Source organism: Pararge aegeria, chromosome 15, assembly GCF_905163445.1.
Source record: "Pararge aegeria chromosome 15, ilParAegt1.1, whole genome shotgun sequence".
In the NCBI taxonomy this organism is placed as follows: Eukaryota; Metazoa; Arthropoda; class Insecta; order Lepidoptera; family Nymphalidae; genus Pararge; species Pararge aegeria.
In genome coordinates, this window is record NC_053194.1 from 4,000,681 (window position 1) to 4,015,348 (window position 14,668).

Sequence of the window (14,668 nt, forward strand, 5' to 3'; positions counted from 1 at the left end):
TTATGATTTAGAAGTAAGCTTCTAAATTATAATAAATAATTTTAAAGAGGCATTTAGAATGAAATCACATATTTAAATTTTGTTGTATCTTTGTTAAGTAGATGCGTAGATTATAAGTAGGTACATACTTATTATGTAAGTTAGTATGTCTACCTATGTCGTTATGTTCAAGTATTGACAAATACTTATGTATAGGTAGGTATATGATTAAGTATCATCTTGATTGCGTGTTTATGCATAATTCAGTGCTTATTTGAAATGTTTTGGAAAATAATGCAAAAATCTTGAAATGTGTTGCAACTGGGTTTCATAACAGTAATATAGACGATTGGTGGCTAATTTGAATGCATTTCTTGCAAAATAATGTGGTGTCGGATTTCTACTTGTGCATACAAAATTGATGTTATATTCTGCTGCATTTGTAGACATATTAATTTAAGCTATGAAGCATTATAAGTAAATAGCCTGCTATTAAAATAGGCTGCCCGCAAAGCCGATATTATTGACAATATTTTTTATCAACACTGCAATTCTTATTTACTGCAATACGCTAATACATAACATAATTAAGAAAACGTACGGTCTGTACTATAGCCAAACTCGATGTGGGATTTATGTGACCAAACTATGTGGTTCTCACATTCTTAATAATCGAAAATTGTAATTTTATCACCATTTCCAAGTTAAACATTAAAATTTTAGTTAACACCGTTTTCTGTAACATATGTCTCTATCTGTTAATATGTAAGAATGCTTAAACTTTTATACCTTAGGTAATTTAGCTAAGCTAAGTTAAAAAGCCTCGCTACGGATCCGCAAACATGTGGTGGAAAGGCATCCTTATACAGCTGGCTAAATAAGGAAGATATTAAAAACTATGGGAAACCGTCCACGGTTCTCGTAGCGTATAAGGAATGGTGTGACCCATTATTGCTCTGATGTGATTAGCCAAACTCGATATGGAATTTATTTAAACAAACTAAAAATCACTATGTGGTTGTCACATTTTTAATAATCGAAAATTGTAATTTTATCACCATTTCCAAGTTGAACATTAAAATTTTAGTTAACACTGTTTTCTGTAAGATAACTTAAGGCCCATTAAGTAATACGTAAGAACGCTTAAACAGAAGCGTAACACAATATTTTTTTTAATTTGTATACATGTCTAACTACCATATATAACCGCACACACGTCAGTATTATTGACAATATTAAGAATATTGTCAATAATACTGACGTGTGTGCGGGCAGCCATAAAAACCACCTGCTTGCAGATATCGTTAACATACATCGTTAACAAGCGATATTTCCTAAACGCTTAGATAAGCTTTTCTTTACTTTTCCCATGTTTCCTGACCGAAGTACCTAGGAATTATTATTGTGTAAAGTACACATTTTAGTCATTTGCTATTATTTTCTATGTAGAGAAAGAATAATAATAAGGTATTAATAAAGAAAAAAAAATAGAAACGCTATTATGTATTATATAGATGTATATGTAAAGATCTCAATGATCTTTAAATTGTCGCTTTCAAATTCCATGTTTTTGTTGATAATATAATAGTAAATTGGATGATAATTAAAAAAAATAGCCTATTTAAATAGATAAAAATAAAAATATTTCGACATTTTATTTACTTAAAAAATATATATATAAAATGAATTTTATCAAAATTAAATTTACCCCTGGTGGGACTCGAACCCACAGTCCCCGGCTTAGGAGGCCGATGCCTTATCCATTAGGCCACAGGGGCGGTTGTTAGTTTATCCTAAATTAAGCAGCAATAGGTGACTATCTTTTACAACCTCGTAGCTAATAGCTATTTAGGAAAACAGAAAATGACTAACATCGTTGATAATCCTATACGTAGTAAAGATTTGTTAAAATCACCGGGAATTATCGCATTCCACATGGAATAATAAAGTAGCCCGAAAAAATACTTCGATAGAAATTCCAATGTCTCATCATCAAATGTTTCATTATCATTATATCAACCCATTGAAGTCCATTGCTGGACTTAGGTCTTTCGTAGGAAGTTCCAAAAGCCACGGGTCCTTCGCCGCTTTTTCCAGCGGCTCCCAACGACTCCCTTTATGGCGTCCGTCCACTTCCTTGGGGGATGACTAACGCTGCTGTTACCGTTGCGTGGGCGCCATTCCAACACCTTGGGACCTCAGCCTTCAGCTTAGTTTTCAGTATATAAACTTAGGTGTTCTTCGACATAATGGTAATAATTGTGTGGGTATTTAAGGATAATTTACTATCCTATACTGTGAAACGAGCGGGAACGAGCCGTGCCCGTACGTGATATGGACGAGACACGGATCCCAAACATAACGAACTTTTTATATGAAACAATTTCTCCTCCCACAGTGAAAATTGTTTAGGCCGTAATTCACTACGCTGGTTCAGTGCGGATTGGTAGTCCACCAATATCGTGATATTTTACTTGCCTAAAACGCACATAACTTGGAAATAATTCAAACTCTGCCCCCCAAAAGTGTAGCTGAAGTTCTAACCACTATTACCGCTGAGTAGATTTCGTTTATTATTACCCTTATATTATTTGGAAATTGGGGAAAGCTGTGGGAGGAGATACAATTTTGTCTCTTTCCCCCGGGAGAAAAATTTCTCCGGCCAACACTAGCCCCTTTGGGAACCACTGGCTTAGAGATTCATGTTACTGCACTGACGATTGACGACGTCTTTGTGATTCTGCGGCCACCATTTTCAGCAACGACGTGATCTAGAAATATATATAAATATTTTACCGTTCCCAGAAACGAGCGTCACGAACAAACGTCCGTTTGAATTTCAATCTGTTTCTTGTTACGGTTGGGAACCGTGACCCATTCCAAGTTGGCATTTGATATGCATGTGGTAAAGGTGATCTTCCAGCGAGCTGCGAGGGTTTACGATAGCGTAGCAGAGCTAGCACAGTGGGCTGACCGCCATCGCTTAAAGCAGTATTATTTTAAAATGTCTGTTTTATACAACGTAACTACCGTGATATCCATAAAACTTGACAGCCGACTGGTGCAGTGGGCAGCAACCCTGTTTTCTGAATCCAAGGCCGTCGGTTCTACAACTGAAAAATGTTTGTGTGATGAACATGAATGTTTTTCAGTGTCTAGGTTTAATCTGTTTGGTATAAGTATTTTTGTAGTTATATTATATTCATAAAAATTATTCATCAGCTATCTTAGTACTCATATCACAAGCATAACTCTAAAATTATCGATGCGATTATAGCAAGCCCTCCTGATCGTAGAAGTGAAGCTTAACAAAATAAATCCAGTCAGCCATTTTGTTTGCAGAGGAAATAAAAACGCTAATGTACTTTTTTTATTGCACACCCAAAAACACACGGTTCACAAAAGACAATGACTTAATGCTAAAGCATTTGCTACCAGCCAACCTTCGGACGTGCGAGAAAAACGAGTGAGGGTGTGGCCAAAAACTTTCGGGAGTTACATTTTTGGCCAAACATTGTATTGTGCTTTAACTGTTCTTCACCGTGTGGTGACGGCAGATCAGAACACAGTTGTCACCACCCCTCTGCTTCCCTAGGGTGTCGTACGAGGCGACTAAGGGAATATAACGGAGAACGGGCAGCAGCGTTCTCTTTGCTTCTATTACCATCTACTGCGATTACCAACCCGTCTGCCCAGCGTGGTGATTATGGGCAAACCCTCCCATTGGGAGGTCTTTAGTCCAGCAGTGAACTACTGCTATCCGAAGCGATCCGAAACGTGGTCCCTTATGGGCCTCATAAGAAGGCTCAGATTTACTCAGCGGGCGATGGAAAGAGCAATGTTTGGAGTATCTCAATGAGGAGATCCGTATAAGAACCAGAGTTACGACATAGCTCAGCAAGTTGCAAAGCTGAGGTGGAAATGGGCGGGGCACATAGCTCTGAGAACCGACGGACGTTGGGGTTCCAAGGTGTTGGAATGACGATCCCGCACAGGTAAACGCAGAGTTGGTCGGCCCCCAACGAGGTGGACAGACGACATCAAACGAGTCGCTGGGAGCCGCTGGAAACAAGCGCCCCAGGACCGTGGATTTTGGAACTCTCTACAAAAGACCAATGTCCAGCAGTGGGCTTCAATCGGTTGATGTGATGATGATGATGATGATAGTCCAGCAGTTCTGTTATAGGCTGTTGATGATGATGCAGGATGATTGCAGGATAAAAATAAGCTTGTATCTAACTCTGCAAAATCTTAACCTAACCGTTGTTCTGCTGCGTGAAAGACGTTCAAACATTTTCATATTTACACTTAATTTAATAGGTAGTTACTTAAACAATATAATATTTTCGCATTATAAACGTAGCTTGGCTAAATTATCTAAGCTATGAAGCTATGAAATCGTTAACACATCGTCGATTCATTTTTATAGCTTAGGTAATTTAGCTAAGCTAAGTTCTAAAGCCTCGCTACGGATCCGCAAACATGTAGTGGAAAGGCATCCTAATACAGATGGCTAAATAAGGAAGATATTAAAAACTATGGGAAACTGTCCACGGTTCTCGTAGCGCATAAGGAATCGAGTGACCCATTATTGCTCTGATGTGATTTTATATTTCTTGCTTTCTTCCTACACCGCTTCCTGTCTGCACGGCTAGCTAACAATTATATCGAAAGGATATAAATTTATCTTCTCCCAGCTTTATAAACTCTCAGAGCACTGGCGCACAAGTAGAAATAATATCTAAATATTATATGTGCATAAACAAACGGGGGTAAACTTCTGCTATTACATGTTCCAGTGATTTAGCAGGTGGGCACTTTAATTATATCTCTTGTCAGGCGATATAATGGGGGGATATAATTTTTGTTGTGAACAGTTGTTGGAACTAAGCTTATGGGGTCTTACAGCATTTATAATAATACAAAAGATGCACAACTTTTTTCAGAGATCAATACTTTTTTTTTCTTATTGACGACGGAAGCATATACCTAATGACAAGCCATCTGCCCTTTAAACTGAGGCAGAAATAAAATAAAATAGCCTTCCAAATTCCACAACGTCATTTCTTACATACTAATAAACATTATAATACTTTTAAATTTAATAAACACTAGCGTACCCAGCCCGCTAGGCCGGGCTAGATTTCGCTTTATTTAATTTAAACAATAAACTTACATCATTAAATTTTTAATTTAAGTATCATAACATATTAAATCATTTATTTCTCTCCGTATTCATTCACTTCTATTCTCTTCTCGAGAGGGTGAAGATCATTATCTACACCCATGTACATCCAACAATAGAATATCATCATAGTAAATAAAAGCTGTATTTGACAGTTTCAAAAGTAGGAGTGCTCCAATCATCACTAAACTTTACCGGATTACTCGCCAGGTCAATCCGGAGATTCCCCGAAAGTTTCATTGAAATCGGTCCTGCCGTTTCGGAGCCTATACGGAACATACCCACACATTTTCTCTTTTATATATATAGATAGATAGAAGAAAAAGATTAATATATTGATTCGTGAGGTTAGGTATCGTTTTACAATAATATTGAATTAAAATTGTGTACTTAAATTATTATTTTATTTTGTCACGCGTTTCGGATTGCCTGTGGGCAAAGACTCCCGCCACTGCTTCCTGTCGTGCGCCAAGATCTATTACTACACGATAGAAAGATAACTGTACCAACAAGGTTTTAACAAACGAGTGGCGCAGTGGGCAGCGCGGCGGCTTTCTGATTACAAGGCCGTGGGTTCGATTCCCACAACTGGAAAATATTTGTGTGATGAACATGAATGTTTTCAGTGTCTGGGTGTTTATCTGTATATTATAAGTATTTATGTATATTATTCATGAAAATATTCAACAGTCGTCTTAGTACCCATAACACAAGCTACGCTTACTTTGGGGCTAGATGGCGATGTGTGCATTGTCGTAGTATATTTATTTATTATTTATTATTATTATTAAAGATTAACTTTACTATTCCGCCGAAATGGTTTCTACATGGTTTTCCGGAATAATCTTCTAAATCCAAAGTAGCATCCAAGTAATATGTGACAATATAAATTCACCAATATCAGTGCAGCCAACATAGGTAACAAACAAAAGGAAAACATCAAACAGACAGATTTTTACATTTAATAAAATAATAGTAAGAATGAAGCCGTAATCCGTACCTATGTACAAAATGAGTCATCTTTTTCATAATCTTTACGTTGTAACGTCTTTACTTTTTAAGGACCTCCGCTGTATAATAATTAATTGGGAGGTCTTTAGAATTTATATTTTCTGTATTTTCCGGAATAAAGTCCTTTGTACAAACACCACTAGACCAGAGAGCCATTGGCCACATTAATACGTCTCAACTGAATCTCAGCCGATACTAAAATCCATCAAAAAATCAATGCGGATTAATAAATCCACACAAAGGAGATACCGTATCTATCCTTGAATACCTATTACAAGATAAGAAAATGGATAGGTTGTGTTTTTTGTCGGGACGACCGTTCTTCATGACATTTAGTTTTTGTGTTCGAGTTTTTTGTGAGATTATCGAACGGTCATGGTCGATGAGAAAATATAAGTCAATGAAATAAGTATAGATTATTCTATAAACTCTGATCGTTAATGGAAGGGGCATTTAGTGAGAGAACATCTGGATAATGATCTATGAAATGGTAGGTACTTGAAATTACTTAACGTAAAACCTGAGTCAAGGAGAGACTATTCGCCTCCCACTGCATGGCTACATGCATCGGGCGTGGGGACATATTTCTCCAGGGGGAAAGGATAAAATTTTAATCTTCTCTCACAGTTTTAAACTAAACTTTTAAGAAGTAAATTTTATCTTTTGTCAGAGGATATAATCGGGGGTTAAAATTGTTGTCTCATGACTTTGCTAGCCGCAGCTGAGCCCTCTGAAGAGAGTTCGCCCTCTCCTGAGACTAAGTCTTAGTACGAAATATTTTTAAAAATAGTTTAAGAATTTGTTATTAACAACAGTTCAGACAGACAGTTCTTAATTAGTGTCTAAAGTTTAAGTCAAATTGTTAAGATATTAGTAATTTGTAAATTAAACTCTAAATATATAAGAAAATTTCACGCCAGAGAGTTGTAAACTGTTGGAACTATTCCCACTTACAACACCAGAAAAATGTACACAGTTAAAGCAATCACATTTATTCTATTCTATTCTAAGCAAACGCGCTCCTTACTTACAATAAGCTATGATTGCAGCCAAGCAGTAGTTTTTACTTAGTAATATTACAAACACGAAAGAATGTTTGTTTTTTCATTCTTCACGCAATAACTAAGAAGCCAGTCAAATAGATTTTTTTACATAGAGTTAGTTGAAAGGACCGAGATTGGCATTTTTGACATAAGAGTTAATTGAAAGGATTAAGATTGGCATTTCTATCTATGGAAAACAAACTGTTCCCACGTGATTTGTAGAAAACCGTTACAATCGCGGACGAAGACGGCGGGCAACAGCAAGTATAAACATATAAAACAAAAAACAGTTCAGAATACTGAAGTCTCCGTTTATGGTAGCTTCCTACAGGTACGTGGCGGGTTTGACAAAAGGCAGAGCGGGCGTATCTGCCATCGCTCGTGACTCACCCGCCTGTTGCGATTATCTGTGCCGGTGAACTCGAAGCCTCAAGGCGAACGATATTGGATCGAAATCTTCAAACGAGATTTTCTATCAATGCGTTATCACGAATGTTTTGACAGTTCTCGTGTTAGGTGTTTCAACAACGTAGTGTTTACATACAAAAGGCTGGTTGGAAACGAGCGTAGAAATCTTAATACAAATTTCTATTGTTGCGGGGTACTTTTGTACTTTCGCTGAAGTATTAATTACAACAACTTTTCCTTCATCATAATCAATTCAATCGATTGACGTCCACTGTTGGTACGCTAGAGGTACACGCATATGGCCGCTTGTTTCCAACGGCTCCCAGTGACTCGTTTGATTTCGTCTGCCCACCTCCTTGGGGGCTGAACTACTTTGAGTCTTCCAGTGCGGTTCCTGACGTCAAACGGTTCTATGTGCTGTGTCCCGCTCATTGCCACTTCAGCTTTGCGCTTCGTATCAATTATTTTAGAGCAATAACTGGACAAATATGTCATAAAAAGTTACGCGGTGACAGACATAACATCAGCAGTGCGTTTAGTAATAAATAATAATAAATAAATGCTTTTATTTCAATATAACAGAAATATGACAAAAATTAAAACAAAGAATACGGTAACTATAACAAACCATTAAAACAAAAATTAAAAAATAAAATATATAAATTTAAGTTCAGATCGGTTCACGAATGACTATGGCTTCAAAAAAAAAGGTTGTAAACAATAGCTTATATAATTTCTACACGTTCATACGCACACACTACACGTATACCTAAATGTTATTTCAGTTTTAACAATTCTGAAAGGATGTCTATTTATGTGGTTATTCAAGTAAGTACCTGTGTACCAACTCTTAATAACGGATTTAAACAAAAAAAAGATTAAAATCGAATGTAGAGTCACAACCGACTTCAAATAAAAATAAACAAATTCGATTGAATTTGAAATACAGGTGTTATATGGAACGCACTAACTTGATAAAAGTAGGTTAGCACTCGGTACCTCTGCGTACTTATACGAAGGTAGTAGGTGCCAACAGTTCTATCTTCTAAGCGCCATCGTACCGAAACGCTTAATCGCCGGAACTGCCGAGCCGTTAGTGGAATCGTGGTAACAAAGTTATGTAACTTTATTAGGCTGTGTGCGTATTTAAACGATTTTTATCTGTTTTAAACAGGATTTTTAACTGTAACGATTCAGTTGCAGTATGCAGGAAATGTCTTACTTGATTATAGCCAAGTTATTATACCTTATTGAACTTTAGATATTAATTAATGTATGACATAATGATTAAGCGAAGTTCTTTAAGTTTCCATTTACAAGAACTTTCACCAATTAAAAAGGAGTTAGCATGTCATAATAACCTCCTAACTGGAGGTTATTATGACATGCTTGTGCCTCTGACTTTGTCCGTGCTGCTTGCCACATCGCACATAAAAATAGAGGAAATAGCTATCATCTTTGTGGTCATGAAATTTGACATGAATTTTAAATATTTTTTTTATTCCACTACAGATTAGCCTTTAACTGCGATCTCATAGGCTGGAAAGTGATGATGCAGTAGTATAAGATGGTAACGGGTTTACCTTTTAGGGCATTTATATTAACCCCATACCCCTCCCCTACTCATTTCTACGCGACATCGTACCGGAACGCTAAATCGCTTAGCGGCACGAGTTTGTCGATAGCGGGTAACTATTTAGCCACGGCCGAAGCCTTCCACCAGATCGGACCAGAGAAAATTCAGAAATTATTGCCCCTGTTCGGGATCAAATCAGGGACCTCGCACCACCACAGCACTCACCGCTGCGTCATCGAGGTCGTAGAACTTATATTTATTCAAATAGTAACCTAAATTTCTAAAATCTAGGCAACTAGCTCCATTACCGAGATATATGAAGATTGCAAGATTTAGATAGAACCTGAACTATCTAATTTAATCTCTGCAACCGTATGGTAATAAACAATAACCTTGGGGCTTGAAATAATACAATAACATTAGTTTTTTTTATTTTGAATAAAATAATATTCATGAAAGCGGTAATAGCTCTGTGGTTAAGACTTCGACTTCACTTTTGGGGGGCCAAGTTCGAATCACAGCACATACTTCATACTTCTAACCCGTGCTAAGCAGAAGCGATATCAGTGCAATCAGTCCTAGCTGTGCATTTAGCTGTGTTTTGATTTGGACACCAAGATTGTTTTGCATTAAACTGCGACATTTCGCTTTATGTTGCGGTGATAGCCCAGTGGTATGGAGGGTAGAGGTAAGGATAGTCATCTGTGTATATGAAAAAGTGTCGTCAAAATGTATTAAATTAGGATGGCGCCACATTTGCATCAGAGTAACTCTTAAAAGAAGCGCCAAATATAAATATTGTTAGAGTAGGCTTGAAAAATAAACAAGGAAGTATGGAGATACAAGGAAGTAAGGTTATATTTACCACAATATTTTGTACAACGTAAGTTGTTGAAATTCTCAATAACTAACTACTTTAGTCGATAATGACATTAAATTTTTTAACTCGGCATACTTCAATTCATCTACGATTGCTACATTCATACCATACCCTGTGCATCCACCAGCGCCATTGTGGAGGATTTTTGAACTGTTACTTAGTGCAACAACTGGACACTTTTTCAACTTTTCTCCCATATAAGATGACTCTCCTTACCTCTACCCTCCATACCCAGTGGGAAGGATTTCGACTTCACTTTCGGGGGGCCAAGTTCGAAGCCCAGCACGTAACTCTAACTTTACTAAGTTATGTGCGTTTTAAGCAATTAAAATAGCACTTGCTTCAACGGTGAAGGCAAACATCTTGCGGAATCCTGCATGCCTGAGAGTTCTCCATAACGTTCTCAAAGGTGTGTGGAGTCCACCAATCAGCGTGGAGGACTACGGCCTTAACCCCTTCTCACTGTGGGAGGACACTTGTGACCTGTACTGGGTCGCTATTGGGGTAAATAAATAAATAAAATAAATAAATATAGGTACTACGACAATGCACACATCGCCATCTAGCCCCAAAGTAAGCATAGCTGGTGTTATGGGTACTTAGATGGCTGATGAATATTTTTATGAATAATATACATAAATACTTATGATATACAGAGAAACACACAGGCCATCGACTCAGAAAGCAGGGTCGCTGCCCACTGCTCCAATCGGTTATATAACAAACTCTCTGACGATATAAAAGGATTAACAGTACCTTCATTTGAGAAAAAACTGTTTTACTACCTACTTGATTAATGATTTTACAATGTTAATGAATTTTTAGAAACATGTAAGATCTGTCTTCCAAATTTTATTATTTTAATTCTATTTTTTTTTATAAAATCGTACATAACTTTAATGAAATATTTTGTGAAATAAATTGTAATAAATATTTTTATAAAATATTTGCACGCCATATTCCTATGGCAAAATGTGAGTGAGCATTTTAATATGAGCGAAAACCAAAACTGTTACCAACCCACATTTAGCAAATAAAGATGATTTGATTTCATTTAAGTTACCTAATAATACACTAATAATTTATTGTTTGAGCATGGAAGATCCATAAATTAATCTGATTCTTATTGTAATGTACTTAACTTGGAAATGTAAGGTTACATAAACAATTAAAATATTTCGAAATCAGTGTGCATGGAAGGAAAGCAACAGGTCTAATTAGTGTTGTGGATTAGCAGGATGTAATTACGGTGTACAGTGTATTCTATCGCGTAATCTCAAATAATATATTGCTTGCGAGATAAATGTAGAGTTTTAATGACTTATCCAGGATAATGTAATCAACTACGTAGGTGGTACAGAAATTTGCTGGAGGTTATACTTTCCATCAAAGAAAAGCTAGGATTCAGGTCCCACTTCTGCATAGCCCATAGACTTCCTCTCTAACGGGAGATGGACTTAGAGAATTAACCCACCATTGTGCTCCAATGAGGTTGGACGGGCTTTAACGATTTATTATCCCGTATATATCGACGACCTCGCTCTCTCCGCGGTGTGAATTTTAGTAGGAGTTCCCGGGTTCGATTCCTGGCAGGGGCGATTTGGGAATTTATAATTTCTGAATTTCCTTTGATCTGGTCTGGCTACTGATATCTTCTGCGATCACCAACTCGTCTGTCCAGAGTGGTGACGGGGCAAGCCCTCCTCTTGGAATATGCCTTTATTACATCAGTGGGCTGTAATAAGCCATTGATCATATAAAAAAAATATGAGCCTCTGACGTTTTTTTTAAGACTCATATCACATGGTCGTATTACTATCTTCAAGACGCGGCGATCTACCGATGTTATCTAATATTGTTCATGCACGAGTGTTAGACGATTTAGTATGATCGGTTCTCACGGTCCGCTCTCCGATCCCCGATAACACTTAATTTATCGCTCTCCGCTCTACTATAGACCCGCAGTCAGACCGCCTGAGACGAAGTGTCATTTACGGCGTATGATCCCACAATAAATCCCCACTAATATTATAAACCGATTGGACCGCCTCGTTGGTCTACTACGCATGTTTAACGCTCCGTGTCTGACGAAAAAGAGCGCAGTTTCCAGCAGCGAGATGCAAAAAGAAGTAATAATGGATTTGTTGGTGTAACATTTCACGCAGTAAAAAAACAAGGCTTGGATAAACTGCACTGAGATAGTTTTTAAGACAGTACAGTGAGATAGGCTTTTAAATAAATAAATAAAGAAATATACTACGACAATACACACATCGCCATCTACACCCAAAGTAAGCGTAGCTTGTGTTATGGGTACTAAGATGACTGATGAATATTTTTATAAATAATATACATAAACACTTTGAATATACATATAAACACCCAGACACTGAAAAACATTCATGCTCATCACACAAACATTTTCCAATAGTGGGAATCGAGCCTACGGCATTGGACTCAGAAAGCAGGGTCGCTGCTGCGCCAATCGTCAGTCAAATGAGTTTTATATTTCATATATATAAAAGAGAAAGTGTGTGGGTATGTTCCGTATAGGCTCCGAAACGGCTGTCGAGTAATCCTGTAAGGTTTGGTGACGATCGGAGCACTCCTATTTCTGAACTGTCAAATACAGCTTTTATTTACTATGATGATATTCTATCGTTGGGTGCACATGGGTGTAGATATCCGCTCGAGAAGAGAATAGAAGAGAATTAATACGGGAGAAATAAATGATTAAATATATCATGAGTCTTAAATTAAAAATTTAATGATGTAAGTTTATTGTTTAAATAAAATAAAGCAGCATCATTTCGAAGCGCATGCGAGGAACACGTTCTGCAATGTGCCGCCCAATGCCAACCAACCTGAGGTAGATTTTAAGCCTTACGGGCCTGTAATGACTTCGGTAACTAAGTAGGTACGCCCCTCAGACCTGACATTGCAACAGTGCCGTGCAGTGCTTGGCGGCAGACATAAGCAAGGCGTTAGTAATTTTTTTTTTTTTTTAATTTTATTATTAAAAAAAAACAAACGAGCAAGTGGGTCTGATGATAAGTGAACACCGCCGCCCATAAACATCTGCAGCACCAGAGGAGCCACCGATGCGTTGCCGGCTTTAAAAACATAACATAGTACTGACGGATTCCTTGGACGATATCTCTCATAAAAAGCTTTATTACTTCTAATATACTTGATAGTATAATTTTATTATTCCTTCTCAACAAAACAGTGTCTTTGAACAAAGTCTTCGGACAGTGCGTGTTGCCAGTGATGACGTATGGTTCCGAAACATGGTACCTAACTATAGCCCGGAAGATGGCTCAGAGTCACTCAGTGGACTTCGGAGACAGCTATGCTTGGAATATATCTACGGGATCAAATCAGAAATGAGGAGATCCGTAGAAGAACCAGTGTTACCGACATAGCTTTCATGTTTTCTATTATAACTTTCACCAAGAGATTGCTTTTGCAATAAGGCCGCCTTTGCACACAACTTGTATTTAACTTTTTTTTTTTTATTATTTTTAATTTTACTTATTTTTTTGTTTTCTTGTATTGTTTATAAGTTTGTGCAATAAAGTATTTTAAATAAAATAAAAAAATAGCTCAACGAGTCGCGAAGCTGAATAGGTAATAGGCGGGGCACATAGCTCGGAGAAAGGATGAACGTTGGAGTCCTATGGTGCTAGAATGCAGCCCCGCACTGCTAAACAAAGCGTTGGTCGACCGCCAACGAAGTGAAAAGACGACATTAAGCCGCTGGACCCAAGCGGCATAAAACCATGGAACTTGGCACTCCCTAAAAAAGACCTATGTCCAGCAGTGGACGTCTATCGGTTGGTATGATGATGATGATGATAATTTTATCGTTATAGATAAAGGTTCTTAAACGTAGTACCTTGGTACCAGTGTGGTGGTAATACGATGACATAGATAACGAGAACTCAGATCTATATCATCACTATTAATGCTTGAATTACCTACTTGAAAACAAGCAGTTTGGTATACTTATATCAATATGAAAGAGAAATTTGGTGTCAAGTTACCAATGCCAATGTCACTTCTATTACACGGGTAAATGTTGAAAAAAAAAGAAAGTATTTTATTGAATGTTCGCCAAGAAACGCATACGATATTAAAAAAAACTGACTTCTGTAATAAATGTTATGCCAACTATGTTATGTTTGGGATCGCTGCCGAAATTTATATAAACCTTTTAGGCCAGCATGATCGTACCTACTATCTAATATATATATGTATATATATACACTTATAAACAGTGTAACACTCAGCAGGACAAGGAACATGACCTAAATCAAATGAAATACACTTTATTGTACACCATACACAAAGCAAAAAAAAAACAAGATTTAAAGAAAGTAAAGGTGCAATAGGCGGCCTTATCGCTTAGAAGCGATCTCTCCCAGGCAACCTAGCAAAGGGCATGAGGTTAAGAAGAAGGGTTAGGGTGTCCACAAAAGTAATACCTACATGTGTCCATCAACCAGCAGGGCTAGCAACGACAGGAGACAAAACGTATCCACCTGCTAAAGCACGGGAACGTAGAATTGGAGAAGTTTTCCCCC

The 14,668-nt window shown here is 37.3% G+C and overlaps 1 protein-coding gene and 1 non-coding gene across 2 annotated transcripts in view; one reads left to right on the forward strand and one right to left on the reverse strand.

The window, feature by feature from the left end:
• The window catches only part of LOC120629713 (leucine zipper putative tumor suppressor 2 homolog), a 182,888-nt gene that overhangs the window by 1,566 nt on the left and 166,654 nt on the right, over positions 1–14,668 (forward strand). The gene's annotated exons all lie outside the window — the stretch shown is intronic.
• Trnar-ccu lies at positions 1,685–1,757 on the reverse strand. The gene has a single exon. It is a non-coding gene; the product is annotated as a tRNA-Arg (tRNA).